The following is a 26,057-nucleotide window of genomic DNA, read 5'->3' on the forward strand; positions in this document are numbered from 1 at the left end:
TTTGCATCTACATTTTGGCTTTGACATGTAGGTCACAAGGTCTCATGACCGTGTATGCGTTTGATAACGCGTAAATTAATGTAGGCTACTTTTGGGGAAAAAAAAAACATTTAAAAAGAAATTCATACAAACCATGTCTTCAAAACATGATAATATATGATACAATCACTCATAAGTAGGGATGGGTATCGTTAAGGTTTTAACGGTATTACTACTCTTACCGATACTGCTTATCGATTCCGGTACTTTAACGGTATTCTTATCGGTACTTTTTGTTTATATATATATATATATATATAAGAGCTGAATTAACTTTGCTTTATATTATATGGTGTCTGGCATTTTTGGTGTTTTATATAATATACAGTAAGAACATGAACAAAGAAACAAAGTAAAACAAACTGACAAATACAATAAAACAAAGATACAAATGAAATAAAGTGCTTTCATTTGTTCATGTGTTCAGGTAAGTAATATAGGCCTAGCCTATAAAAGAAATCGAAGTAAAGTAACCAAATGTAAAATAACACTGCATGGTTTTCACAGTATAAATTAATAGATTAATGCTTATTAAAGCTAACTATATTCAGATGAAGAGCTGTGATTTTCTCTTTGCATTTTGTTGTTTGATTAGCATTGATGGCACAATCGTCAGAAGGTGACTGCTGTCACTTTAAGACAATAGATTTTAACACGCATCGGATTTTCTCCCAGCTGTTCATGTACACTTACGATATAAACTGCGTTTAAGTAGCTAAACACGCACCAAGCCGGTTATTTTAACATATTTTTGTGTGCATTTGATCTTTTGGACGTGCACCTGAAGCCCAACGTGTAATTTGTCTATTTGCGATCCGTTTTGGAGCGCGCGCGCACACAATTCAGCCTGAGGAACAACGTCTCTTGCGCGGATTACTGTGCTTTCAACGTTTTAAAACGTTGATAATTATCAAACAGTTTACTGCAATTTAGCAACAGTAAAGACTGGACTTTACAACAATCACCGACTGTGCTGATTCTGACGTTAAGTTTGGGTTTAGGGAGGAATGAACGCGCACAGCTGTAAATAGAAGGTGTGCTAGGCGAAACGCGGCTAGTTTTTAATAGTTTTACCTCAGATATCTTCTTTCTGATCCTTGGAAGGCAAAATCGAAATCAAAAATAAAATAAGCATAATATCACAGGCCTAAAGTGTAAGCAAACGTTTAGTTGTTTAGTTCTCTCCTCCATCGTCACCATTAAACAGGGCTTTCATGTGAGCGGCTGCGCGAGCTGTAGCTCCTGATCGCGTGAGCGCGATCTCTCTTCCGGATTGCGAAAACAAAAATGCATCATACACAAATGTCCTAATATTATTGCATACAGACACAGCTGGCGACTCTGGCGATATAGAATTCGCAAGATAATGTCTATATAGCAATAATAAGTGTACGTGTATTTTCTTCATCATTTCTCTAGTACCAATAGCAGAACCGTTAACGTCAGAGTCTATCATAATTTGGCCCCGGGGCCAATATAATACCGGGTTTCGGTACCCATCATCCCTACTCATTAGCATGTTTTTTAAATGTATGAATATTTTAATTTTTGATATTTTTCTGGTAATACAACTGTTTGATATCATAATGAAAACAAAAGCCTTGTTAAATAAAGACATTCTTGATAAGATTTGGTATAATTGTTTACTAATATTCCTTATGGAAAAAACAACATAAAATAATTCTTTAAAAAATTCTTCACTTCTTAGTAATATATTTAGTAACATATATTTTTTTTTTTACTGGGTTACACCACATTACATTTTAGAGTCATTAAATTGAATCTGTTCTTGAAATGCAGTTTTCAAAAAAAACAACAAAAAAAACAACAACATAATAATCTGACTTTTTTATGACAAGGTAAAGTTATTTCTGGTTGTAAAATGGTATGTGGATATCGCCCCCACAAAAAACAACAACTTTTAACTAGATGAGTAAAGTTCGTAGACAAACTTTAAGTTGGCTTGAAAAAGCTTAGCGAGAAGGTTTGTAGTAGTTTTAAAAGCTTGAAGTTTGAAGCTTTTCAGTTTGAATTAGTTTAAGTTTTAGTTTAGTAGTTTAAAAGGTAGATAGTGTGTGTGTGTGAGTGAGTAAGTGTGAGTAAGTGTGCGTAGACAGATATAGTTAGTTAGATAGATAGATAGTTAGTAAGATAGATAGTGAGTTAGATAGATAGTAAGTTAGATAAATAATTAGATAATAAGTTAGATAGATAGTAAGTTAGACAGATTGTTAGATAGTAAGTTAGTTAGATAGTAAGTTAGATAGATAGATAGTTAGTTAGTTAGATAGTTAGTTAGATTGATAGTTAGATAGTAAGTTAGATAGATAGTTAAATAATAAAGATAGTAAGTTAGTTAGTTAGTAAATTAGATAGTAAGTTAGATAGTTAGTTAGTTAGTTAGTTAGTTAGTTAGTTAGTTAGTTAATGAGTTTGAATGGCTCAGTAATAGTACATTGAATGGAAGCTTCATTGAGTTTAATGGGCTTCAGTTTGTTTTGATTTGAATTTGACAGCTGGAGGTTGATGGAATGTTCAGATTTTCAAAGTCTATGAGAGTTTTTCCAAGTTTGATCAGCATTTTTAGGAAAACCGTAAGTCGGATCAGTCTGAAAAGATATAGCAACCCGAGTCAGAACAGTCTGAAGGTCTGGGCCGAGTTTGGTGGTTGTAGCTTTAAAGCTCTAGGAGGAGATACTGTTCAAATTTTTGGTCAGAAGAATAATAATAATATGTTTATATAGCAGATCAGTAAGTTGGCTTTTTCAAGCCAACTTAACTATTTGAACATAAGATCAATTATGTATTCAAGATGTGAGAAAAACTTATTTTTTCACTTTATGTAACCACATGACATTTTAGTGTCATTAAATTGAAACTGTCCTTGAAATGCAGTTTTCAAAACCAATATGAATGGGTCATTGATGAATAAGGTTTTTAAAAGTGTAAAAAAAAAAACATAATCGAGATTTATTAGTTTTATTAAGTGTTAACAATGAGATTATGTGGTTTTTAATATCAATTAACACTGCTTTTGTCATTTTTTACAAGATGGACAAAATTTGTCACCAAAAAAATCATTCAGTTTAACCAAAATTTCGGTTTTACCAAATGACACTTTTGGTTTTACCGAATGACGATATTTTCAAACAATGCTAACAGGCTGATATCTAGCAAAAGGACAATCAAACATTTTATATTTAGTACAAGTTTTGAAAATATTACAACATTTTCCATGTTTTATAGCGGTTGTACCGAATGACCGGATGTTTCGGGACATGTGTATGAGCAAGTGAAAACATTAAATTTTTCAAACAGTTAAAAGAGAGTTAGTTACATTGCTTCATGACCATGTGGTCCTCTGCAAGTGTCTGAATGATGTCACATCCTGTCACATGATATTGACCACATGACTTGATCCAAAAATGGTCCCTTTATATTGGTTACTCCGAATGACATCAATGAAATTCATTTTCCCAGACATTCTTTCTCATAATAAAGCAATGACTTCTACACATAATTTTAATACCATTTTGCACTATGTTGATATATGATGTAATAAAATCATGCCAGAATAAAAAAATTATACATTTATTATATTTTAAGATATTTTAATCACAAATGAAATGGCTGTATTGGCCTTTGGACAGTTAAACAAAATGACCTTTTGACACTTCAAAATCTTTAAAATACCTTTATATGAAGCAAAATATAATTAAAACCTTTTGGATTCAATAAAAGAGATCGAGCTGTACAACCTTACATACTTTGGATGTCATATCTTTGTTTTTTATTATTATTATTAAGGCCTTTGGACAAAAAAAATCACCTGTCACATCATTAACCCGAATACAAAGAGTGAATTTCTAAGAAACTGACACATAAAACATTTTTCGTTATCTTTATCGTGGAAACTTTCATGTCAATGAGCCTTATAATAAATTCTGTAAATGTGATTTTATGGAAAATTAAATCTCTTCATGCAGAACAATGAAAAACAAAGTTCTTTCAGAGCAGAATCACTACAGTTACTACATTTTACACACATACACACACATCAACCAACAAACATATGGTTATACATCATCCTCTGTCATGATGGATACATGAACAAGCACAGCCTTAGAAACACGTCCCGCTAACGTACAACACGCTAGACAAATTATTCAACACAAAACACAAACACACACACACTTATCTCTCACACTTCATTGTGAGAGGGGCTATCAAAGAGACAGGTACATGACAGTTCGAACCCTGCGCAAGGGTGCTGGCAGAGCAAAATAAGCCAGAAAAGCAAAATGCTAATTCAACTGCTGCATATCATTGGATCACGTCCAAGAACATCAAGCAGCAAGTCTTTTTCACCATTCTATTAATACAGCAGCGCTAACAAACACAGTCCAGAGCAGAATCACCACTAAACTGATCATAGCGAAGCAAAGAGCAAGAACACCACAGCGAGCAGGTTATTCTTAATAGTATTACATAGAAGTTTCACAAGTCATTCCTGGCAGCATACAGCGTGCGCACATACACAGACCTCAACCGAAGCAGAAGTTGAAGTCACGAAACAGCATTTGCTGTTTTACGTCCATGTGACACACTTTTGAGTCGAATCTGAATGCGAGTTTGTCATTGATTGCGGAGAACAACTGCTCTACTGAAACATCACCAGCGGCAGCATTCAATTAAGTTTTTGAATGAAGTTCACCATACTGAAGTGTTACCACTGTTTCTATAGACCTAATGTAGCCCCGCCCCCTTTCAGCACTGCAATTGTTGTATTCAGTCTTTCGGTTTGTATTTTCCGCAGCTGAAAGTAAGATCTTATGAATTTATGAATGAACTGCTCGTTTTAAAATCTTCCCGGTCAACTGACATTACAAAGCTCATGATAACTTTCATTAACTCTACAATGAGTAAATCCACTACACCAGCTAATTACTCATCGATGACGATGCCATAGAAATATACAGAGCTACCGCAAAAACAGAAGTTCAGTTGGCGCCAATAGCCTAGTAGGCAGCATGCTTCGGGCATCCTTAGTTTGAGTCCCAGCTCATGGACCTTTACCGATCCCGTCCCCCTCTCTCTCTCCAACTTTGCTTCCTGTCAACTTACTGTCCTGTCATAATTAAAGGTGCCCTCGAATGAAAAATTGAATTTATCTTGGCATTGTTAAATAACAAGAGTTCAGTACATGGAAATGACATACAGTGAGTCTCAAACTCCATTGTTTCCTCCTTTTTATATAAATCTCATTTGTTTAAAAGACCTCCGAAAAACAGGCGAATCTCAACATAACACCGACTGTTACATAACAGTCGGGGTGTACGCCCCCAATATTTGCATATGCCAGCCCACGTTTCCAACATTATAAAAGGCATTAGACAAGGCCAGCCAGTATTAACGTCTGAATCTGCACAACCAAATCATCAGACTAGGTAAGCAAGCAAGAACAATAGCGAAAAATGGCAGATGGAGCAATAATAACTGACATGATCCATGATAACATGATATTTTTAGTGATATTTGTAAACTGTCTTTCTAAATGTTTCGTTAGCATGTTGCTAATGTACTGTTAAAGGTACAATTTGTGATATTTTTTTCCGCTAGAGGTCGCTAGAAGCCTATTCAAAACAAAGGTGTAGTTTGATGACGCCAAGTTTTAGAGCGGAAACTTGGGACATGTGGTCTCCATCTCAACGGACGATGCAAAAGAATAGGGATTGGAGTCTGGAATAACTCATGTTCGTGGATGTGATTGTTAATGTTACTGTAGTATGAAGCAGAGCAGGACCGAGTGTTGCGGGAGCTGAACGAGGAGCTGGAGCGATTGATCAACACACGCCTCACGAGCAGCGGGACTTTTATTATGACACAGTCGCCGGCGCCGCTTCCGCTTTTCCGGTCATGAGTTTACGGGAGCTGTCCTTGTCGACAGAACCAGCGGCAGATGGTAAACAGTAATTATGTTCCATAAATAAGTAACACAATCCACCATAAAACGTGCAAGAAGTAAATAAGGAACTGCTTGAAGCAAGCTAGTGGTTTGCTGGACGCTAGACACTACTTCCGCATTTGTCCACGGCACTGTTGTCATGTGGTTTCTACGTCAGTAAAGGTGGTAACAAAGGGTAACTGACGTCATTGACAGGCGACTGCACTGCCCCGTGTCACTGTTTAGAATGGGAATTTTCTCATGATTTACAAGTAGTTGAAAACATTACAGATATTGTTTGTAATCAGCTGGACAAAATATATAACACTAGCCTAGTGGTTTTTGGATATTTTACTGCAAAAATTTTACATATTGTACCTTTAAATGTGGTTAAAGTTACCATCGGTTATTACTGTATTCACGGAGACAAGAGAGCCGTCGCTATTTTCATTTTTAAACACTTGCAGTCTGTATAATTCAAAAACACAACTTCATTCTTTATAAATCTCTCCAACAGAGTAGCATTAGCCGTTAGCCACGGAGCACTATCAAACTCATTCAAAATCAGAAGTAAACAATATAACAGTATACAATACTCACATAATCCGACGCACGCATGCCGCATACATGACGAACACTTTGTAAAGATCCATTTTGAGGGTTATATTAGCTGTGTGAACTTTGTTAAGGCACTGTTCAAGGCAAGCGCGAGCTCTGTGGGCGTGGACCACGGGATTTAAAGGGGCCGCAGCATAAAATCGGCGCGTTTATAATGATGCCCCAAAATAGGCAGTTAAAAAAATTAATTAAAAAAAATCTATGGGGTATTTTGATCTGAATCTTCACAGACACATTCAGGAGACACCTTAGACTTATATTACATCTTTTAAAAACATAATCTAGGGCACCTTTAAGGTAAAAACGTCAAAAATAAATCTAAAAAAAAAAAAAAAAAATTGAAGTTCAAACACGAAATTCTAAACATGGCTGTGCGCTTGTTTCTCTGGCATATATGGTCTGTAGCAACCGGAACTTCCAACGGCAGCTGCAGTGATGCGATGACCGTCAATCAGCAACTGGCTCTTTCATTTAGAAGGCGAAACTTTTTCTGCCATATTGCACGTCGCACTTTCTCCCATTCATAAGTGATATGAGTGCACAGTCTTTCTATATATAATAGCTTTTATTACACAGGAAAAGTAAGCATCGATCACAGAAATGTGAGCCAAATTTTGCTTCATTTAGACCTTCAAATATTAAAAGGGTCATAAATACATCAAAGCGCACTACAATGGACGTTCCAGTTCATATTGTTTACTTTGACATGTCCAGTCAGTGTACACCACCTCAAACAGCTGTGGCGCATGTTGTCTATAATGCACATGGTGCAGATACACTGGATGGGTTTATTATTACTCAACTCATGACACAAAGCAACACGGTGTATTACATGACACATGAAAGGGGCATTGCAAAATATGCTTTATTTTTGTTATTCTGCTAGGTGCCACTAGTGTCAAAGAAACGACATACTTCACCTTTAATGGTGCAATAGGTGATTCCGAAATTTTTTTTTGTTCTACTTGTTGAAACAATCACTGTTAACCAGTCGAAATTTACTTTTTTTATAAATACATATCGTCTGTGGAAGGCGTAAGACCCTAAAATGTTCATCCAATCTTTATATTCGGTCTGAATGAAATAATACGATGTCCTACCTGCCTGTCAACATATGTTTTTACATTCCCTCGCACACCCTGTTCGCGCAGACATCACACGTCATCAGCGCGTTTCATGCTATGCAGAGTTTATTCAGACAGACCTCGCTCACGAAGCACCGCAAACAAATAGCAGGCACCTTTCACAGTTCCTACCGTATCAAAACAACGAGCTTATGCTGCGTTCACGCCATAACTAGCATAATTAAGAGATGGCAACCTGTTACGTTCTAACCGGAGCTGTTCACGTCCTCAGATGTCAACGGTATCAACACCGAAATGAATCTGCAGCAGTCAGGTACAAGTTGTTTACGTTCATTATTGATGAGGCACTGAGACATGAGGTAGTTTAACGCCGTCTCTTGTGACGCTTTACTGAGAGCAGCTGTGTGTGTGTGCGCGCGTTCAAGTATTTTGGAGGAGGCGTGGCTTTCAATGCTAGCAGGCTAACGTTAGCATTTCCCAGATCACCTACTGCACCTTTAACAGAGTGATTTAAACAACATGGCATCATTATATTATCTCACTTACTATTATTTACTATTTTTAAACTATACAGATGACTTCATATTTTAGCAAGGGTGTCCTTCACAAGGGGATCGCCATATTTGGGGTTGTTTGCCATTAAGTTTCAACCCTTGGCCTAAATTGTACTTCCATCACTCTCAGATTCACCTTCAATCTCTAAGACCTTAGTAGTGCACTTATGCATATTTTTAAGTACTTACATTTCAGACTTGAAGCAATACTGCAGTAAAACGATCCCAATAAACAGCATCTTTACTACAAGCCAAGAGGATCAATGGTAAACTTCAAACGACCTCTTTAGCATCAAGTTCTGTCTATACGTCACCACACGGGCCTTCCTCCCTTTCCTGCCCCGAGATATTTCACTTTGACTCGCTGATCTGTTGACAAGCTTGTCAAGGTCTGTGGCAAATGGGAATCACTTTGGACCATCACATTACTAATCTAATTAAAAACTATGAACAGTGGAGCGTGGTGAAAAAGAGAGGCAATCAACATGAATCACTTTAGCTGTTGTAGTCCCTGTAAGTGGAGAGCAGTCGATGGAGTTAACTGTACTGTAAAAAAAAAACGTCAGCACAGTTTGCCACACCACAATTCCTCTCCAGTGCAGATGAAATTAATGGAGTCTTTGATTCTGGGAGAGTTTGACAAACTACTTTTCAGTCTCGTTTTGTTTCACTGAAAAACATACTTTTTATGCAGTGATTTTATTGACAGAGAAAATAGCGGGGGATTGAGACATCGAGAACACCACGTTATGCTAACCGCCAGGCCACAGGTGAGAAAGAAACCCATCAAAGGTTGCAAATGACATTCATTATTTAAAAATATCCGCAAAGACCTTTGTGTGCAAAGGCCTGAGTTTGTTTTAAAGTTGGTTTTTACATCATTCTGACAAAAGCCACGTTGGAAAACAATCAATTACCTCAGTGTTCCGATAACACAACTCCATTTCCTTTGAGGAAAGCAAATTAGAAAACAGCATGGTGGGGCAGCAAACGATTCCGTGAGGTCAATGTAGTGCAGGAAGAAAAATCAGCTAAATGTCAAAAGATCCCGCCTATGAAGACGGTCAGCTACTAACTTGAAATCGCACATCAGTGAAAAGAAAAGCAGACGTTTCCGGTCGTGCTTAAAACGAGGTGGAAAACCATTTCCTTTAAAGCGCTACGTCGACGTGTGTTGAAGAACAAGAAGAGTTCTTTCTTTCCTCATTTGGAGCATCTGACTCACTTGCTCCTTTTGAGCATTCCTAATCGAGGCGTGCCCGAAATACAAGATAGAAAAAAAGGCCAACATGCTGGAGTCGTTAGAAATCTGCAGTCAGGCGATTGTGCGTGAACAGGCACTTGACTCCCGCGGGACTCTTAAAGCTATTTTCTTATTTAGCTCCACTTTGACTGGGTATTGTTAGAGGCCGAGCAGTTCTTTCCTCGCTCGTGACAGGTGCTTCCCTTATATAAAACCCATCCTTTCATTTTCAAGAGCACTTTTGGAAAGGTATAGTCGTCATGTACTTGACACAATGTTCCAGAAAAAGTACTGGAATTCTAATTGTATGGAAAAATGTGACTTGGTATGATTACTACAAACAAGGATATACTGTTGACGTAGCGCTCCAACTATTTAGATCATCAAATTTTGGATTAAAAGTTTATTTCCAGACACAATAATTATTGCATGATCTTACACTGATTATACCTATTAACATGAAAATGAACGGTCACGCAAATGCTTTTGTTTTGTTACGGTCATAAACTGTTTTTAAAGCACGTTTGAGAACTTCCCAACCTTTTGACATAAAAAGGGAATCCAATGATTTCAAAACCTTATGGTTTTATGTGGTTTTTGTTCATAATGAGATTTTTATTGTTAGCAGCATTTTGTTGTAAACGGAAGATTAAATTTTCACCGTGCAAAGAAAATGTTTACAGCTATTCTCAATCACCTTTTTGATTATGAAAACTGAAAATCTCCTTAGTGAAGGAAATATTGTCCAAATGAAGTGAACATTCTTGCAAATTTAATATGGCTGTATAATGTATTTTATTTTTTATGTTCAGCCATTTTAAGGCATTTCGGTAATGATCTGTGTATGGTAGCAATGTGGATAAAAAATGGAAAGAAATAAATACATTTATTGGAAAAAATAATTGAGCAATTTGAATACAATTTAACACGTTTCATGTTTAATAGTTATTTATTATAGCTTGTCAAATTTGCCCCTATTTGGGTGTGAGTCGTTTTTGTGTGTGTCCCTTTAAATGCAAATGAGCTCCCTTTCCAATGGCCCACTTTCCAAAAGAGGGCGGAGCTTTAAGAGCTCACGCTTCGGTTGCTCAACAACAACAAAGCTGGAGAATCTCACGCAGCTAAAATGAGGATTATCAGTAACGGTGTTCAGCCTTACATTGTTGGACACTGATGGAGAGACTCAGGAAGAAGTTACAACTTTTAGAATGAAACTGGACATTTCTGAATGGTTAGTGGATAAATTTAGGTAGTTGCTGTGGAGTTGATTCAGCTCATCAACTAGCATGTGCCGTCATGTTAATCTTTTTTTGCAAAACCCGTATGAACGCCCACCAAACAGAGCCATATACATCAGGCTAACATTTATGATTGCTATCAAATAATGTGAATTGTCTAATATTCTAAACAGAAACACTCTTTTTTGAGCAATAAGCTTGCCAGGGTCAACTTGCAGGCTAACATCCAAGCTAACGTGACTCTAAATAGTGTTCCTTGCTCGTCTGTGCAGCCAACGACATAACAGTTAGCATGCTTAGCTCGAACTTTTGCCATGGCGTTAGAACTGCTACACCGGTGTCGGTAATATTATAATAAGATCCCCTTCCTACGTCACAAGGGAAGAGCAATCTGAGAGGCTCGTTTTTTCACATGCTTGAAGAGAAAGACTTGCCAAAACAAAGGTACTGGGTTGTGCTTTTTCACATTTTCTGAGTTGGTAGATGCACCGGGCACCTGATTACAGCACTTAAACAAAAAGTCAAATTTTCATGATATATCCCCTCTAATACATCTTATAGACTAGTTGTTGTAGCCATCATTTCAAATACTGAACTAAAATATTGCAGAATTCATAAAAGTTTATAAAACGTAACTGCACTAGTAAGATGAATATATATCTTTTTAGAAGTTTACACAATTGTACAATCCAATAATTCAGGAGCGACACTATAAATTTTCTCGAGTTCTTACTATAAAACAATAGGATTTATAAGGCAAAAACAAAATATGAACACTCATAATCAGAGTGTCCTGGCTTTGTCTCTATTATCCGTTTGCAATGCAGGTCTATTGAAGGCTGCTTGTCAGTATATCGAGTCGACTCCCTGTGAACCGCTCAATGCTTTAGTCAATCTGACTGTAATGGAGCCTTTCACACCCTGAGAATTCCCTGGTATGGGAATATTTTTCATCTCCCTTTCCCACTCGCAGGCATGATGCCCATGTGCGTTCCCTACAGCCACGACAGACAGTGAAGAGCAGCGAGTATACAATCGCACACACGCGCATACACTCTCCTCTCTTTCCCGTATCCCATCGGGCTGGAGGAACAGATGGCAGTGAAAAGTCATTCACACGTTACTGCACGTTCCACACGCCGGAGAAGAAAACCCTGTCAGTGCGCTCGTCGCAACCAATCACTCTGCCCAAATCCCCGGCGACAGCATCGCGCTCTGCTGGGGACCGGCGAAAACTGGGTTACTAAGCACTTTTTATTCTCTCCCAGCTTCGTAAATGTGCCCTTGTCATCTTTTAAATGGCCTTATTCAATATTCATGAACAGGCGACACCTGCTTGTCTCGCTGAGACAATGTGGCTGAAAAGACAGAGGCGGGGCCACACGGAAGCTCCGCGGTAGGTGAATCAAACCACACCCCTTTCAGCTGAGTGGGGGCGTGGCTCGAGTGTCTAAGAGTTAGTTCGCGGAATCAAACTTTGTTCTCTTTTTCGACGACAACCTGTTGTAATAAAATCGAGCCCAAGAAGGCGCAAAGGCCGAGGGTAGGACCGTGGACGGAGGGGGTGTGGGAGGACACAGAGGGAAAACAAAATCAGATTTCCAAAATTATAATGGAAAACGGTTTAAACAACAACAAAGACGGCAGCTGAGGCAAGAGAAAAATGTACGAGTCAGGGTGCCTTTGAAGATATTTAATTAAAATCTAATCCTGCATTCTTAAAGGCTCACATAAATTAAGCTGTCAGTCAGGAGATTTATGCATTCACATTTGCATATTGCATACAATTCATCAATTACTCATGTTTGAAAGGCTTGAGTATCCCAGGGAGAGGAGCTACCAGTGTGCCAGCTCAGAGAGACAGACAGCGAGAGTGAGACAGCGTGAGGGAGAGAGACAGACAGAGAGGATGATGGGGCTCCTGGTACCCGCTGATGCCCAAGAGGAGTCAGTCTCCATATGTCCATGCATTCAACCAATACTACTGAAATCCTTTCTCTTGCAAACATGCACACACACACACACACACACACTTTGCGTGAAGCTGTCTGGTCTCAAACTGCCACCAACTAAAGCTCTATTCTCACAGTCGGACAACTACAGCTGATTTCATTCCGCACTTTGCTCTCAGCGTTATACGACTAAACTAATTAGTGTACACTAGAGCGGACCAGAAGTATATGTGGCACCGATTTACTGAACAGTTACTGCATTAACACTTCATCTATCTAAAATATGTAAAATAAAGAAAAAGCATGAAAAATAAGACATACACCAGCATTCAAAAGTTTTTGAAAGAACTCTCTCGCACTCACCAAGGCTGCATTTATCCGATCAAAAATACAGGAAAAACGGTAATACTGTAAAATAATAAAAATGTTCTATTTTAATATATTTTAAAATTGAATTTATTCCTGTGATGCAAAGCTGAATTTTCAGCATCATTACTCCAGTCTTCAGTGTCACATGATCCTTCAGAAATTATTCTAATGTGCTAAAGAAATATTTTGTATTATTATCATAGTTGAAAAAAGTTGTGTTGGATAATATTTTTTGTTTTTTCAGGATTCTTTGATGAATAGAAAGTTTAATCAATTTAATGCACCCTTGCTGAATGAAAAGTTCTTTCAAAAAACAAATCATATGCAATACAAATTACATGCAATAAAGAAATAATATCTCAAACACACATTTTACATTTCATTTATCACATTTAAATAACATAATAACATAATATTTCGTGTTTCTGTTGATTAAACCAATCGCCTTCATTGTATTAACTCAAATTTTTAATTTCAATAAACTCAAAATTTTAAGGCAGCCAGGTAACTTACTTTAAGTTAAACCAACAATTCTTTTGTACAGTATATATGTGTATACATACACACTCACACATGAAATAATATCAAATGAAAGATTTTACATGCATGTTTTATGATAAACTTGTACAAATACAAGTAAATGATTATGACTTCCCCTTAGCTTTCCATTTAAAGTGCATTCGTCAACATTTTTACAGACACAGAGGTACAAAACTGAAGTTTCAATTATTTTCTGTGATATCATTCCACAGATGTTGTCAGTAAAGCTTGTATTGCCTTTATATTGTACTGCATTTCAGTACAGGCAAGGTCACACCTGACATTTTCAGGTATGTATGTTCAGTCATCACTCTTTCTTATAAAGCCATCCAATATTTCTCAGATTAAAGGCCAATGCTTTTAATTTGGGAAAGGCTTTGGCCGTGGTAGGGCTGTTTTTTTCCTCACAGGCTTGTCTCACACTGTGTTCCATTATCTTGATTGCGATTGTCAGACGAAGACTATTGTTAACTATAACTAGCTGTTTCGCTGGAGGGTTGAGGCACGCCAAGTGCAGGGCGGTGCAACCGGGGCGACGCCAAGAAATTAGGACAAATGTCTCCAACCACCTACTGGTTGGCTAGTTGAATTTCAGAATGGATGAAGTGTTTAATAATCTGTGGCCAAAGAAAAAAACAACAACAAAGATAGAGGGAAAGAATTGGCAATAAAGGGATAGTTCACCCAAAAATGAAAATTCTGTCATCATTTACTCACGCTCAACCTGTATGAATTTCTTTCTTCTGCTGAACACAAAAGAAGATATTTTGAAGAATATGGGTAACCAAACAGTTGACTTCCACAGTATGGGAGTAAAAAAAGGAAAAATGGGGCCCATGAACTCTTTGTTTTCCAACATTCTTCAAAATATCTTCTTTTGTGTTCAGCAGAAGAAAGAAACTCATACGGGTTGGGAACAAGTTGAGGGTGAGTAAATGATTTTCATTTTTGGGTGAAGAAATTTTGCAAAACAAGCCTTAATAGACACCTGTTATGCCACATACCCAGATAAGTTTATGGATAAGTAAATGTATGACCTCAACTTTCTGTTGCAAAAACTAAGATAACTTTCAGGGTAAGTAAGTAGCCATAGCAACTTATTCTCAGTCTTTTAAAAAGGCATCTTAAATAATAATAAATTTAAGTGAAATGTATGTTTGTCAAAAATATTGATTTTTCAATACATATTGATACTGAAATGATCTGAAACGCTTCCAATTCTCTCTCTCTCTCTCATCTCTCCGACAGCATGTTGACACAAACCCGCCTCCCCTCACTCGCTCTTTACATTTGATCAGGATGAATATTGTTGGTGTTACAGGGCTTAAATTTCAACATGGGATTGAGCGTATTGAGCATAATTTTACTCATTCCCGCAGATTTTGTGCTCACACCCAAACTGCGCCATAAAGCCACCTCTCGGTACTAAATTGAGTTCTTTTTCACTGCTTTTTTTGCATTTAAACAGTCAAATACACACAAAATAATGTCAAAATGCCGGTCTAGCGAGTGTTCACGTAAACACAGACAGTTATGTTTTAAGTGAACAGTTGAGAAAGAAAACACTTGTGTAATGGATCTGAGCATCAGGTCTTAAAGTGACAGCAGCCTAATATACCTGTTGCCAAATTATGAGATAATATTAAAAATATCTATATGGCAGTTTTTCCCCATGGTATCGATGTCAAAATTGTAGCCAGTGAATATGCTAAGTGGCTAGTAACTTTAGAAAACCACTAGTCACAGTGGCTGGTGAGCAAAAAAGGTAATGTCAAGCCCTGTATATATACACCAAACAAATACTATGATTTATGTTCACTGTAATAAAAACTGATTAAAGATTAAAAGATAAGATTTAAAAAATGATTGCACTACTGGCCAGTAGGTGGCGATATTTACATAAGTGTAAATCGGCTTTAAACAAACAAAGAAAAGAAAATGGCGCGCTGCTTCTTAGCGTCCATTTCCATGGTGACTCATGAAATCGACGCTCTGTTGAGAATGTCTTTGCGCGTTCGCCGGTTTTGGAACCGATAACCTTGAGTAAGAAAGGGTTAGTTTAATCAACGGAGAGTTCGGGATTTATGTGTTGGTAAGTTAACCCTGCTTTCTACTATTTGTAGGCCTACAGTATCCCCCTCAAGTATATTAGAGAAAATTATGAAAATTATAGGCCTGTCTCTTTACCCAAATTGGATTATTAAATTCTGAAGTGCTTTTTTCAAGGGGGCCGCTATAAAAGATGACCTCAGATCAGCTAATGACAGTAAACAAAAGGTGTGTTTTTCCAAAATGCTGACTCCTGGGACGCCACCAAAGAAAGGTCAAGCGTTCACAGCGTCAGAGTCCTGTCTATGTGGCAAGGCCTCTTTTGCACGCATACACACGTATACACGTGCTGTCCGGCCCTCACAATGTCGCTTTTGTTCTGCATTATTAACAGAGAATTCCTCCGCTTCAAGCTTTTATTAAAAAACTCAGCGCGGCTGTGCGCAAGCAACCATTTCGGAAAAGGTGAATGTGTCGACCCGACCCAGAAAAAAGAAAAGACAGAAGAGAAATCTCCACTCGTGGATTTCTTTAAGTGCTGCCTCCATCTGACACCATGTAGCTTTTAGCTTAAGTAACCGCCGATCATAATTTTTCCCTCCTTCTCTCAGCAGTGCCACTACAGAGCTACTGATGGTATTGAATAAATGTCAGATGTCTTCCCCCCTGCTGTCTGCTCTGAGAGCGAGAGGGAGAGCAGCGAGAGAGAGGTGTTGCCTTATTCATGGTGGGCGGGCGGGTGGGGGGAGGGAGAGTTTGTTTGTGAGCCATTATCTTCAGCCATCAATCAAATCCGAGGAGCGCACGACATGAGCGCATCATTTGATTGCACATGGGAGCCTGTGTGTATGAATATCCATAACAATATGGACGTCCAGTGAGATGATCTTTATTTCTAAATGACACACAAGGCCTTGACACATGCTGCTAAACACCAGATCCCCAGGCCCTGCATGGAAAAGCTCTGCAGATTTACACAGAATTAGTATGTACGACATACAAAAAGTTCTACACGTCCACGGCTCCTTGGTCTGTTCAACACATTTTACCAGAATGAAATCCATTCCGCAAATAAATGCAGAAAATGCAGCCAAAGTGCAAAATTCATACATGAGCCAGCTTTTTTTATAATTATTCAAACAATAAACTGCTTTCTACAGCATATTTGGGGTTAAAGAATAAAAAAAATATTAATTTGGTTTTATTTTATCATACAGTTAATCATTTCTAGCATACTGTACATACTATTAATTTTAGAGGTTTTTATTTATTTTTACCAAAGTAGTAAACAAAGTTATGTCCATTTATCTGTTATCGGCAATAAAAAAAAAATAATATAGTAATACATTATTGAGGTGGAATGTGGTGGAATAACAACCATGCAACATTTGACGATGGATGGATGGATGGATGGATGGATGGAGTAAACGTGAATGGACGGATGGATGGGGTAAACATGAACAGATGGATGGTGTATGGGTAGTTGGATGGATGGATGGAGTAAACATGTGAACGGATGGATTGATGGATGGATGGATGGATGGATGGATGGATGATGGATGGAGTAAATATATGAATGGATGGATGGATGGATGGATGGATGGATGGATGGATGGATGGATGGATGGATGGATGGAGTGAACGGATGGATGGTGGATGGGTAGTTGTATGGATGGATGGATGGATGGATGGAGTAAACATGTGAACAGATGGATGGATGGAGTAAACATGTGAACAGATGGATGGATGGATGGATGGATGGATGGATGGAGGGATGGATGGATGGATGGATGGATGGATGGATGGATGGGGGAATAAAGGGGTAAACGTGAACGGATGGGATGGATGGATGGATGGATGATGGATGGATGGATGGATGGATGGATGGATGGATGGATGGATGGATGGATGGATGGAGTAAACGTGAACGGATGGATGGTGGATGGGTAGTTGTATGGATGTATAGATGATGGATGGATGGATGGAGTAAACGTGAACGGATGGACGGATGATGGGGGAATAAAGGGGTAAACATGTGGATGGATGGATGGATGGATGGATGGATGGATGGATGGATGGATGGGTACTTGGATGGATGGATGGGTACTTGGATGGATGGATGGATGGATGGATGGATGGATGAAGTAAACATGTGAACGGATGGATGGATGGATGGAGAATAAAGGGGTAAACGTATGGATGGATGGATGGATGGATGGAGAATAAAGGGGTAAACGGATGGATGGATGGATGGAGAAATAAATGGGTAAATGTGAACGGATGGATGGATGGATGGATGGATGGATGGATGGAGAAATAAATGGGTAAATGTGAACGGATGGATGGATGGATGGATGGATGTAGAAATAGAGGGGTAAACGTGGATGGATGCATGGATGGATGAATGGATGGATGGGGGAATAAAGGGGTAAACATATGGATGGATGGATGGATGGATGGATGGAAGGTTTCAGTGTTTAAAAATGAACATTCCAAACAGATTGCTAAAATTCTCTAAAATGAACTGGATTTCTCAATGCTAAAGTGTTCAAAAGAGTGTATTGTATATTCTTTTCCATTTCTACTATTAATAAACTGAATGAAATCAAGGAGAAAACTCTATTAACTTCCATTTTTAAGTTAATGAATGTTTGGGTGAATCCGATTCACAACTACACTTCTACAATATCTCAGTACAGTGAGCAAGAGCATTTAAATGTGTGTTTGTAAGGGGTCAATGAAGAGGTCATCTATATACTCAAAGGACTTGATGTTTCTTCACAGAGAAACCCTCTTCTCCTAACCTGTGCTTGACCCTTATCATTAGTCCACACACACACATACAAACACACACATTTTGTCCCCATAATGTAGAGTAAACTTGATCCACACGCACAACACATACATTTCTCACACATCATATTAATGTTCCACCTGAATTCATAGATTAATCCATCCTCTTTAGACATGCCTACTTCCTTTTTTCAGCCCTGCATCTCTGTGAATCTGTATCGACTCTTCACTGAACATATGATGAGCCAGTGATTTACCACACCGGGGAATGGACGGACACCGAGAGAGAGAGAGGGATGGGAAAGAGGAGGGAGAGGCTGTCGTCACTTGACAGCTCACTGAGATACGACTCAATGTGCGGCTCTTAAAAATAGCAGCTCTCTGATAAACAGCACAGTCTCCCTTTAACCCGCAGCAGAGATGCGCATTTGAGCTGGCGGACACAATGTGCCCGTCTGTGCTTAAGTTAAGATGTGATAGATTCAAAGCATCCCAGCAATGAGACCCGCTCTGACAGCCTGTTAACGGTGAGCGGACGCACATGTCGGGGCCTCCGGTGTGTGAGAGAAAACAGACAGAGAGATTCCTTATCTTTGTATACTCTCTCTCACACACACACACACAGTCACGGTCTGTTTCACCCATGCTGCATTAATACACACTCGTATCAGTCTAAGTAAGTTTGATATCTTTTTCCATTCCACCTGTTTCTCAGTCTCACTCCATCCATCTCAGTAAGTGTTGCATTTCTTTCTGTCAAAGTGAATCTTGAATGTTTAAAGTCAACATGAAATCAAAACTGACCTTTTTACTTTTCTGTGATACGATTTATCAGCACACATTATTCTGAAGAAAAAAAAAAAAGACTTGCTCTGCCTCAAAACAACTTTATTCCTGCTGACATCATCAATTTTTCATCCTCAACTTTTCAAAATTAGCCTATTACGATTTAAATTTTTCTAATTTATTCCTGTGATCATAGCTGAATTTTCATCATCATTACTCCAGTCTTCAGTGTCACATGATCCTTCAGAAATCATTTTAATAAGCTGATTTGCTGTTTGAGAAAAAATGCTTATCAATGTTGAAAACATTTGTGCTGCTTAATATTTTTGATGAATAGAAAGTTCAAAGAACAGCATTTCTTTCAAATAGAAATATTTTGTAACATTATAAATGTCTTCAGTCACTTTTGATCAATTTAATACACCTTTGCTAAATAAAATAATTAATTTCTTGGAAGAAAAAAAATCACTGACTCCAAACTTGTGAACAGTAGTACACATAAAAGCTTCACTCATAATAACATCTATAAATATAAACTCAGAGTTTGAAATTTAGACTGCTCTCAATCCACTAAGAATGTAGAGTTACTGATACAGTATATCAGCTACTATATTGGGGTCAATGATGTGACGGGTAATTTTTTTGTCCAAAGCCCTTAATAATAATAAAAAAACAAAGATATGACATCCAAAGTATGTAAGGTAGTACAACTCGCTCTCTTTTATTGAATCCAAAAGGTTTTAATTATATTTTGCTTCATATAAAGGTATTTTAGAGATTTTGAAGTGTCAAAAGGTCATTCGGTTTAACCGTCCAAAGGCCAATACAGCCATTTCATTTGTGATTAAAATATCTTAAAATATAATAAATGTATAATTTTTTATTCTGGCATGATTTCATAACATCATATATCAACATAGTGCAAAATGATATTAAAATTATGTGTAGAAGTCATTGCTTTGTTTTGAGAAAGAATGTCTGGAAAAATGAATTTCATTGATGTAATTTGGAGTAACCAATATAAAGGGACCATTTTTGGATTGAGTCATGTGGTCAATATCATGTGACAAGATGTGACATCATTCAGACACTTGCAGAGGACCACATGGTCATGAAGCAATGTAACTAACTCTCTTTTAACTGTTTGAAAAATTTAATGTTTTCACTTGCTCATACACATGTCCCGAAACATCCGGTCATTCGGTACAACCGCTATAAAACATGGAAAATGTTGTAATATTTTCAAAACTTGTACTAAATATAAAATGTTTGATTGTCCTTTTGCTAGATATCAGCCTGTTAGCAAATATGTTTGAAAATATCGTCATTCGGTAAAACCAAAAGTGTCATTTGGTAAAACCGAAATTTTGGTTAAACTGAATGACTTTTTTGGTGACAAATTTTTGTCCATCTTGTAAAAAATGACAAAAGCAGTGTTCATTGATTATAAAAACCACATAATCTCATTGTTAAAGGAACACTACACTATTTTTGAAAATAGGCTCATTTTACCATTTTCGAATCCATTCAGCCGATCTCCGGGTCTGGCGGTACCACTTTTAGCAAAGCTTAGCATAGTTCATTGTATCTGATTAGACCGTTAGCATCTCGCTCAAAAATGACCAAAGAGTTTCGATATTTTTCCTATTTAAAACTTGACTCTTCTGTAGTTACATTGTGTACTAAGACCGACAGAAAATGAAAAGTCGCGATTTTCTAGGCCAATATGGCTAGGAACTATACTCTCATTCCGGCGTAATAATCAAGGAACTTTGCTGCCGTACCATGGGTGCAGCAGGCGCAATGATATTTAGCAGTGGAAAATCAGAACTTTTCATTTTCCGTCGGCCTTAGTACACAATGTAACTACAGAAGAGTCAAGTTTTAAATAGGAAAACTATCGAAACTCTTTGGTCATTTTTGAGTGAAATGCTAACGGTCTAATCAGATACAATGAACTATGCTAAGCTATGCTAAAAGTGGTACCGCCAGACCCGGAGATCTGCTGAATGGATTCGAAAACGGTAAAACTCAACTGTTTAACTCTAGGGGAGTTGGAAAATGAGCCTATAGAGTGTTCCTTTAACACTTAATAAAACATTATGTTTTTTTTTTTTACATTTTTAAAAATCTTATTCATCAATGACCCTGATATATTGGTCCATCTATACATACTAGCAGAGAAAAGCAAAAGATTGTGATTAAAACTGAAAAAAAAAGCTTCATGTCACACAAACTTCCAACCAAATAGTGAAACATTATGCACAAAAGTATCAGGAAATTTTTCTCATGTCTCTGCTCTCTGATTTCCGACCACTTTATCATAATTGAGGTTTAAAACACACACAAATTCCCTCACAAGTTTAAGTGCAACAAGTGCAATCTCATGATTGTGTTCAGACAAACTGAATGATTGAGAAAAAATGTAGCTGACCATCAGTTGATTATGGGCTCTTCGCCGATGACATGACTTTACATTAGCAGTTGACTGAAAGCAAACAATCTAGATAGCAAAACCCGCTGAACCTTGACACATACAAACACATACCGTCACCACAAAACACACACGCTTCTCCTATATCCTCTCTCAAGTATCCAGGTTCAGATCCCACTCAATTAAATTAGATCTGCTTCCCGTAATTCTGCCACTCTCAGCGCCAAAGCTGACAGCAATCGGCTTTCTTCCTAGCCGACAAAACTCGTCCCCTCCAACGCGAGTCTTTGTGGACCCGGCGGGCGGGATGATGTGTGTGTGTGTGTGTGAACGGGTGGGGGGGTTTGCCTTCAGACAATAGCGAGGGTTGGCACTTAGCTGTATGCGGATTAAATTCTCTGACATTATCAACCCGCCCGCTGAATCCGTGCAGGGGGCGGGAGGAACAGGGGTCGGCAAGACGCAGAACAAACCTTCTATCCCTGATGCTCGACATCTCACTGAGGATTACTGTCACTCAGCGCCGAGAGAGAGAGAGAAGTGAGAGAGAGAGAGAGGAGGCGAGGGAGGGTTATTCTCATTTATTTAATAACCCGGACCCTAATCTGTTTCAAAACAGGGGAGGGAGGGAAAATGTCATGGGAAGATGTAAACACGAGGAGCTGGTGGCTCTTGTACCTACAAACAGAGACTTTTCCAAATGTAACAAGTCTATGTGAGGACTGGGGATGAAAGTCGATGGGCTTCTTTCTCCGGCTGTTTTGGTTTAGGCATTTTATTCTGACCTCTGTACTCTTTTCTGCACACATGATTAGAACAGATTAAATATCTCTGAAGTTCTCATGAGAAAATATATTAGATAACAGCTAATTTTCCATAGAAAGCTCTTATGAAGTGACAAAAACATCCCTCTTAAATGCGCCACGAGGTTGTATAACTTAAAAAACTTAAAACAACTGACCACATTTATCACTTGCATGTTCCATGGGAATCAAACCCATGACCTTGGACCTGTTGAGTTACAAAAATACTAGCATCAACATGGAATATATGAACATGAAATGGAATTTACTACCTTTACTACCTTTATATAATTCCTAATATTCCTAACTATTAAAACTTAAATATTAGTATATAGTATATATTAAATATTGAGTTAAACCTGAATTGATTGGATTGTGAAAAGTAACGGTGTTGCAGCAAACAGTATGTTTACTTAAGTAAAAAAAAAGAAAGTTGGCGAAGCGAGTTACATGAAGACTAACATATTTTTTTATAGGAATAACAGGCAGCAAACATGGAAAAAACATGTATTGCTCACATTAAGGTCAGGAAAATAGGATTAATTTTAATTTCCTGTTGACCAAGTATGGCACAGGATGGAGCATGTTACTCTGAAAACATGACATCATTAGATATGAACCTATCAGGGTGCAGGACAAAAAGTGAGTCTGGCTTTGATCAGTCAGATGAAACCATTTACACCTCAGACCTGCCGGAAATGTATAAGCTTTTAACCTTCTTTACCTGTGGAAACAAACCTTTCCGACAGACTTTCAAATAAAAAGCTAAAAAAAGGTTGAGGTGACTATTTTTGAACTATGTATTCTGGACAATGAATTGTCCGTAATGATTTTACCAGATTACAAGACGCCACGTTCAACGCACTGAAAGCTTCAGGGTGCAGAGCCGGGCCAAAGTTCAGGATTAGGGACTGTTTACAAGGCCTGGGTGACAGGTCACAGGTCAGGGGCTTAAGACACACAAGCCCAATTGACACAGTAACCTTATTGAGTTTTTCCAGAGGCAGCTGCCAGGCATCCGATACCGCATGGCGCATTGTTTATACCAAAGAGCGCTGCAGTGAATTGATAAATTGCAAAATTAATCCCTTCACACACATTTGGAATTGCAATGCTTTTCACTCATTCAGGAGGGTCACCCTGACCCTGCTTTTGTTTTAGGCAGATTGTAGCAGCTTGACTTGATTAAATGCATTTGATCCTTTTAGCAGTGTACAACTCCATTCATATTGTACTGCGGAGATGGAGGTGAAACATTAAATGATCCGCTCTATGCAAAGTCACACACAGAACTGCACACACTGTGCACAGTTGACAGGAGCATTTAAAGAGGTGTTGAAAAAGGTGAAATGTTTAACAAAAACTGTAAAAGATATTATTATCAAATGTGCATTTCCTTCGAAAATATGTGGGTGAAATTTCCAGAAATGATATTGATGTTTTTAGTGCAAATTATAGGGCTTTTCACACTGTATTAACACCGGGTTATCGTCGTTCTAAACACGGCTTTTAACCCTGGGTAAAGGAACGTTTCACGATTGTAAATTTAGAACCATGGTTAACACCGCTTTTTACTGCTCTGGAGCACCGCTTTTTTGATGTTAACCACGCACTGCGGTGCCAAGCTTGTACGGTGTGAAACGATGCCATGTTACAGCCAGACGCTTAGCAACAGACAACCAATCGCATACAGTAAATTTAGCGTGAGAGAAAAAATGTCAAATGCTGACAGAAAATGCAACAATTTGAGTGAAGAATAGACCGTTTCATTCTTACCTTTATAGTCTGAAATGTCCATTCAGTATAAACTCAGCAATACGAGGATCCGCAATGCTAGAGCTAGCTAGCCTATGAAAACAAGTTGTGTGCTGCGTTTATCCAATCAATGACACTGACGTAGCAAATATGCAAATAAGAATGTTAAAGGGTTAGTTCACCCAAAAATGAAAATACTGTCATTAATTACTCACCCTCATATCATTCCACACCTGTAAGACCTTCGTTTATCTTCGGAACACAAATTAAGATATTTTTGATAAAATACGATGGCTCAGTGAGGCCTGCATAGCCAGCAAGACTTTCAATGCCCAGAAAGCTACTAAAGATGTATTTAAAACAGTTCATGTGACTACAGTGGTTCAACCTTAATGTTATGAAGCGACGAGAATACTTTTTGTGTGCCAAAATAACGACTTTATTCAACAATATCTAGTGATGGGCAATTTCAAAACACTGCTTCATGAAGCTTCGAAGCTTTATGAATCTTTTGTTTCGAATCAGTGGTTTGGAGCGTGTATCAAACGGCAAAAGTCATGTGATTTCAGTAAACGAAAGGCTTAGTTTCGTAATAAGTGTTATGAAATTTCAATGGTTCACCACTAGAGGGCGTGGCCTCACTGAGCCATCGGATTTTATGAAAAATATCTTAATTTGTGTTCCGAAGATGAACGAAGGTCTTACGGGTGTGGAACGACATAAGGGTGAGTTCACCCATTTTTGGGTGAACTAACCCTTTTACCCAGGGTTTAGGAATGTACAATATGAAACGTCAGCTTATGAATACCCAGGATTAATTGCTAACCCTGGGTAAATTATGAGCAGTGTGAAACGTAAAGCAAGATAACCCAGGATTCCGTTCATTCCGGGGTTTAGAATGACCCAGTTTTAACTATTTAAAGTGTGAAAAGCCTTTATGTGACCAAAATCTTATATCACAGTACAAGTAATTTTAACTGAAATATAGTTTTGGCTAAAAATGTTCAAGTAGCTGATTATCTTTTATTTGCAACAATCTTTGATTATTTTCTTTTTCTTTTTTGGGAATTTGAGGGACATTTGGATGAGCTTCATTCATTGCAGTGGTAGCAGGAAAAAATACACTTTGCACTGCGCTGTCAAGATGCATTTTTAATTCACCCCTATCAAGTTTAGATATGATATGCCACTAATCTTCATGGTCTAAGAAGTCACCATGGCAATGGCCATCTGATCAATTTCCTGTGCGCGCCTGTGTTTCCTGAGTGACCATAAACGTTCATTAGCATTGCTCTGCGATTGCTAATGTTTGGAGAACACATCTAATTTTGGGTACAGGCATAAAGTTGGGAATGAACAATGATTTGAAACGTGTTACGTTTTACATGTTACACCTCAAGCCGCTCTTTCAGTCGCAATTACATTATATGCTGAGTGCAAACACACACAGACACTCACAGGCACAAGTAATTCACTTGAAATCCGACTAGCGACAGATCACACAGAGCCTGAATTACGAGCATTTCACTTTGCTCTCATGAGCAACACCTACCAGATCCGCTCTAATTTGATGTGGAAAATCAATAGTGGGCTATGAGAGTGGATTTTTGTCCTATCAAAAGATGCCACGGATGGCCGTCACTTTGCTTGAAACATTCCTCTTTTGAAGGCCTTTCCAATTAAACTAATGGTTTCTCCTGTTGAATGACTGGAGTGAAACTGGTAGGCAAAATGGAGCAGTGAATAACATATCACTGTTTAATGAGGATGTAAATGGGTTTTGTCCACATTGCAGAACAGTCTTTTACTTAATATAGTTGGCTTGTAATTAAAGAACAACAGATTAAATTGAAAT

The 26,057-nt window shown here is 38.0% G+C and overlaps 1 protein-coding gene across 4 annotated transcripts in view; it reads right to left on the bottom strand.

The window, feature by feature from the left end:
* dacha (dachshund a) overlaps positions 1-26,057 on the bottom strand; it is a 201,530-nt gene that overhangs the window by 105,650 nt on the left and 69,823 nt on the right. The window lies entirely within an intron of this gene.

This window comes from Megalobrama amblycephala, linkage group LG18 (genome assembly GCF_018812025.1).
Source record: "Megalobrama amblycephala isolate DHTTF-2021 linkage group LG18, ASM1881202v1, whole genome shotgun sequence".
Taxonomy (NCBI): domain Eukaryota; kingdom Metazoa; phylum Chordata; class Actinopteri; order Cypriniformes; family Xenocyprididae; genus Megalobrama; species Megalobrama amblycephala.